Raw genomic sequence first — 6,000 nt, 5'->3', positions numbered from 1 at the left:
CTAACTTTAATTCTAAAAATTGAAAAGTAAATCTAGTCAAATAAAGTCTACATTTTAGTTTTGAGATTATAGAAATATTATAACTTAATAATTCTAAGTTTGAAAAGCACAATTCCAACCAATTCTAAAAATTGAAAAGTAAATCTAGAGAAATAAAATCTACATTTTAGTATTGTGGTTATAGAAATAGTATAACTTAACAATTCTAACTTTGAAAAGCACAATTTCAACCAATTCTAACTTTGAATTCTCAATAACAATTCTAACTTTAATAACTTATCGATTCTAACTTTAATTCTAAAAATTGAAAAGTAAATCTAGTCAAATAAAGTCTACATTTTAGTTTTGAGGTTATAGAAATATTATAACTTAATAATTCTAACTTTGAAAAGCACAATCCCAACCAATTTAAAAAATTGAAAAGTAAATCTAGAGAAATAAAATCTACATTTTAGTATTGAGGTTATAGAAATACTATAACTTAACAATTCTAACTTTGAAAAACACAATCTCAACCAATTCTAACTTTGAATTCTCAATAACAATTCTAACTTTAATAACTTATGGATTCTAACTTTAATTCTAAAAATTGAAAAGTAAATCTAGTCAAATAAAGTCTACATTTTAGTTTTGAGGTTATAGAAATATTATAACTTAATAATTCTAACATAACTTAATAATTCTAACTTTGAAAAGCACAATCCCAACCAATTCTAACTTTGAATTCTCAATAACAATTCTAACTTTAATAACTTATGGATTCTAACTTTAATTCTAAAAATTGAAAAGTAAATCTAGTCAAATAAAGTCTACATTTTAGTTTTGAGGTTATAGAAATATTATAACTTAATAATTCTAACATAACTTAATAATTCTAAGTTTGAAAAGCACAATTCCAACCAATTCTAAAAATTGAAAAGTAAATCTAGAGAAATAAAATCTACATTTTAGTATTGAGGTTATAGAAATACTATAACTTAACAATTCTAACTTTGAAAAGCACAATCTCAACCAATTCTAATTTGAAATGATCAATAACAATTCTAATAACTTATGGAATTCTAACAAAAAGCACAATCCAAAAAAAAAAAAAAACTAGTCAAATAATTAAAGTATACATTTTTGCACATATTCAACATCAATAATATTACAAAGAATGATAACTAAGCTAACACAAATACATTGACAAAGAACATGAAATATAGCACAATCTCAAGCCAAAAAAAAAAAATGACAACTAAACTAGTCAAATAAAGTTTACATTTTTTCACAAATTCATCATTAATAACATTGCAAATGATGTTTAACAAAGCTAAATAGATTAGCATTAGGCCTAAAATCTAAAAATAAAACTAAAATTGACAGAATTTTAAAAGCCCTAATTTAAGAGAAACTAACCTCAATTAATTAACTTCAAAACGGGTCTGGGGTTGGTGGGGACGGGCTGCGCAGGCAGCGGCGCTGGGCGGCGGGGAAATGGGCGGTGGGGCTGGGCGGAGGGGAGGGGGGCGGCGGGTAGCTAGGGTTTGAGGGGAATGGGAGTTTAATTGGGAAGAGGAGAAGAAATGGGTATGAAAACCCGTCTGGAATGTTTTTAAAGAAAAACCAACGGACAAAACCGACCCTGTCCGTCGGTTTTTCCCGCACGTTTGACCAGATTTGACCCAAAAATTAAAAAAAAAAATAGGAAACCGACCCTGTCCGTCAGTTTCCTAAAAAAAAAATTGATTATTATTTTAAAAAAAAAACAAATTGAATTGCATATTATTTAAAATATTTTTAAAAATAAAACCGATGTCGTCCGTCGGTTTTATATTAGTTATTATTATTATTTTTTTAATAAAACCGACGTGGGACGTCGGTTTTTTTTTTTGGCGGATATATAATTTCAAAATTTTGCGAAAAAACCGACGTTGTCCGTTGGTTTTTTAATTAAAAAAAAAAATAGAAATACACAAAACCGACGCACTGAGTCGGTTTTCCGTCGGTTTTTCAAAGAGACACAGTCCGTCGGTTTTTTATCCGTCGAATTTTGCCAGTTTTTTAGTAGTGAAAATACCTTAACATCTTACTTGAATCTTGTTTCAAATGCAAGGGGTAGTTGAGCTTGAAAAAAAGAGTTACATTGCTCACCTCAATCGGACTTTTGTTGGTCGATTCACGCGGATGATAGGCTTTTCTTGTCTCTTCATCTTTGAACTCGACATTGTCGTAGTCCGTGCACCGCAAATATGGAGACTACTTTACAGTTAATGATAGGCGGAATAGTCTGGTAGGCCCCAATACTTGTCCATTTTTAACATCCCGGTGTTTGTACTCTACGGAATTTCATCTAAACCCTCGAACTTGTTCAAAACAGGTCATTTAAACCCCTCTGACCGTTGACCGAGCTGATGTGTCATTAATATGGTTGAAGTGGACAAAATCGTGATCTACACGCACATTTGGTGCGTGAATCAATCATTTTGCTTATTTTGAAAAATAAAAATCAGAAAAATAAATGAATAAATAAAACACCACCTCCACCCCTTACCCCTTGTGGTTCTGCCCACCCCCCTTCTATTCTTCTTCTTCTTCAAAATCCCCCCCCCCCCCCCCCTTTTTCTCTTCTTCTTCAAATCTCGTCCCCTCCCCCCCCCCCCCCCCCCCCCCCCCCGTCCGTGGTTTCCTTTCTCATTGTGGGAATTTGAGGGGGCAAATGATGTGGGTGTGCTCAAAATACCAAATATATTTTGCAGAATTGGATTTCTATATTTTTGTTTTCTTATGTAGAGTGGACTTTGGATAATCGAAAAATCCAAACTGTACCATTGAAATCGGGTCATTCCCGGAAAATGTTTGGCTGATGAATGGTATATTTATTCTTGTATTGTAAAACCAATTTCTTGATTTGTGAAAATTTATGCGTTTTGAAGTGACTACAACTTCAATTTCTTCGCCGGAGAATGGTTTAACGTGTCTGAGGATGAAGAAGATGAAAATAGTGGGGATTTTGCCCCTTTTTTTCAAAGAAAATGTTGAAAAAATGAGGCACAAAATAAAGAAAAAGACAAAAGGTTATTTATTATTTTTGACAAAAATAAAAATGATGTGGCATAGATTTATCTGATGTGGATTGTGACATTAGCGCGATTGAGAGACACACATCGTTAGAGGGGTTTAAATGACCTATTTTGAACAGGTTTGGGGGTTCAGATGAAACTTCGTAGAGTACAAACACCGGGATGTCAAAAATGGACAAGTACAGGGGCCTACCAGACTATTCCGCCTTAATGATAATGACGGTGATAGAATTTTCCTAACGAAGAAAAAGAAAGAAATTAATTGAAAAAGAAAGAGCATAGAATATGGGGAAAAAGGGAAATGACAAATGTAAAGATTGAAGTTTGGTCGGCGACAATAAGAACGAAGAAAATGGAAAAGAACAAGAACCAGAAAGGAAAATAATTAGAAATATGAGATACATACGTGAAGAGCGCATATGTTTCACCACTTTGACACAGATCTAGTCATGGCTTTTTAGGGAAGTATTTATTCCGTTTTAAAAAAGTTTAGGTGGGTGATAGACATGCAAAACTTATGTTTGTAGTTGAGAATTGATTATGTCTTTTCCCAAATAGGTGGCACTGACGTGACACTGACATAGCACATAAATTTTAGAGGTATCTAGATGATCATTTTATAAGTAGGAGCATTACAACTGACAAAGTAGAGACAAGTTGAGGTGTCTACTTGTGCACACCTAAAGTAGGAGGGCATACTTGTCAGTTGAGGCCAAGTTTGAGGGCTTGTTTATGTATAATGCCCAAAATATTATGTGGACTAATTAACATTATAACTTAAAATAAGTTTGTATTTTTTTTTTTTGGGTGAAGTAGAGTTAAATATTCTTTTTCTTTTGTGAAAAATACCCAGTCCATGGCGGCCACCGGAAAAATCATTATGAACTTTTCCTCCACCTCCATCAACAAATACTTCACTTACCATCTTCCTTCGTTTTTTTTTTTTTTTTTGGTGAAATAGGGTTAAATATTATTTTTTTTCCTATTTCTTTTGTGAAACATACCGAGTTCATGGAAGCCACCGAAGAAACCATTAGCAACTTTTCCTCCACCTACATCAACAAATTCTCCGCTTACTATCTTCCTTCCTCCATTGTTTTATGATTAGTAGCCATCTCCTCCTTCACGATCCACTATATTCAATTCATCACAAAAGATAATAAAAATCCCTTAACATTGTTATACCCTATTTTAATCGGAGTCGAAATGGTTTACAACATCCCGGTAATTTCGGGGTTAATTAAAGTTAGGGAGTCGCCACCTAATTATTTATGGTGAATTAGGGCACCTAAGGTTAATTAAAGTAATTGTCTAAAGTTAACTCCGTTTTAAGGTTTACTGACTTAAGATTCTAGGTAAGGGTTCAACTAATCTAAAGGGAAGGTGTTAGGCATCCTTTAAGACCCATTAACAATGGTTAACCGACCGGACTTACGTTAATTAATTAGACTTTAAAAAATAAATTTAAAGTGTAAAGCAGCTAAGACACTACCAAAAGAAACTTTAGAGAATTGGTTTCAAATTGTAAAAGGTCAAATCCTTTGAATTTGCAAAAGTTGATTTGTAGGCAATTGTAACGAAATGACCAAAAACTGAAGGAAAATGATTTGTTTTTTTTTTTAAGAGTATATGACAAGACGATGCGACTGTTTCAAATTCCAAAGACCAAACTCATAACTAGAACAATTTGAAGTGGACCTAAATAGAAAAGAACTGGGAAAAGTTTTAGACCCCTGTTTTATGTCCAAATCTTAAAAAAATATTGACTTGCCTATGGTCCAAATATTGTTAGACATAAACTGATTACTAGCTTCAAGTTCCTTACATCTAATGGCATATCACATGTAAGAACTAATTAGTCTATTATTAGTTAAAGTGAAACCTTAAAGGGAAACTTAATTATAAATTATAAATTAACGTAGATCTTAACAGTCAATCACAAAACAAAATAAAGGATTAGTCACAGAGGAAATTTTGAACACTATAAGAAGTAGGCCAAAGTGACGTAAATGATAAATGCCATTTTTGGCTTTCGCAAGATGATAATGTTCTGCAATTTTCCACTCAAGAGAGAAGATAGTGAATGATGTGCGGGCTTCCGTAAGTGGTGTCGTTGAGTCTCAAATGAAACTCTTCGGCTCCGGTGTACATGCGAAACAAAATGAAAAAAAAGGAAAAGATTAGAACGAGAAGCAGATCCAGATATGGAAAATAAATAGATGAGATGACATCATTAGAATGTGACCCGCAAAATATCTAACAAGATTCAAAGAGAAACAAGAAATAAGAGATTTAAAAAAAAAAAATTGGCTTCAATGAATAATTTTTCCTTTTGGCAGTGAATGCTCAAGCAATAGGATCACAACAAGTTAGATTCGAACATAGCTAGAGGGCAAACTTTTAAATTATATCTCTTGATAACATCAATGATACACGGCTGATACAATTTGCCAACCTCTCGGGCTCTAGTACATATTGTGCATTCAACTTACCAAACTTAAAAGGAAATTCTACACATAGATGTTTATACTAGTTGAGAACAAACATTTCCTCATATGATCTTGGAAGCCTTTTTTTGTTACTAATAGAAAACATTTCACCTACATATGGCATGTATCTCATGGAAAATGGGCAAAGTGAAGTGTCAAAAAAAAAGATGTGAACCGAGTTAGACACACAATGTACTATTATGTGAATAACAGATAATTTCCCCAATACATGGCTTAGGCACACAGTGATATCTAACTTCTTTTATCAAGAAAGCATGAACATAATACATTTTAATCCTCTTACAACCTGACTTAGCTCATTTAATATTTCAATATAAACATAAAGAGATACATAACAACGACCTCAGTGAAAACGAAACATTTCAGCATGTATGAAATTAATCTAACCAGGATAGAATGCGAACAAAGAAAACCACCCAGTACGAAAC

Source organism: Lycium barbarum, chromosome 3 (assembly GCF_019175385.1).
Source record: "Lycium barbarum isolate Lr01 chromosome 3, ASM1917538v2, whole genome shotgun sequence".
In the NCBI taxonomy this organism is placed as follows: domain Eukaryota; kingdom Viridiplantae; phylum Streptophyta; class Magnoliopsida; order Solanales; family Solanaceae; genus Lycium; species Lycium barbarum.
This window is presented reverse-complemented; position numbering follows the sequence as displayed.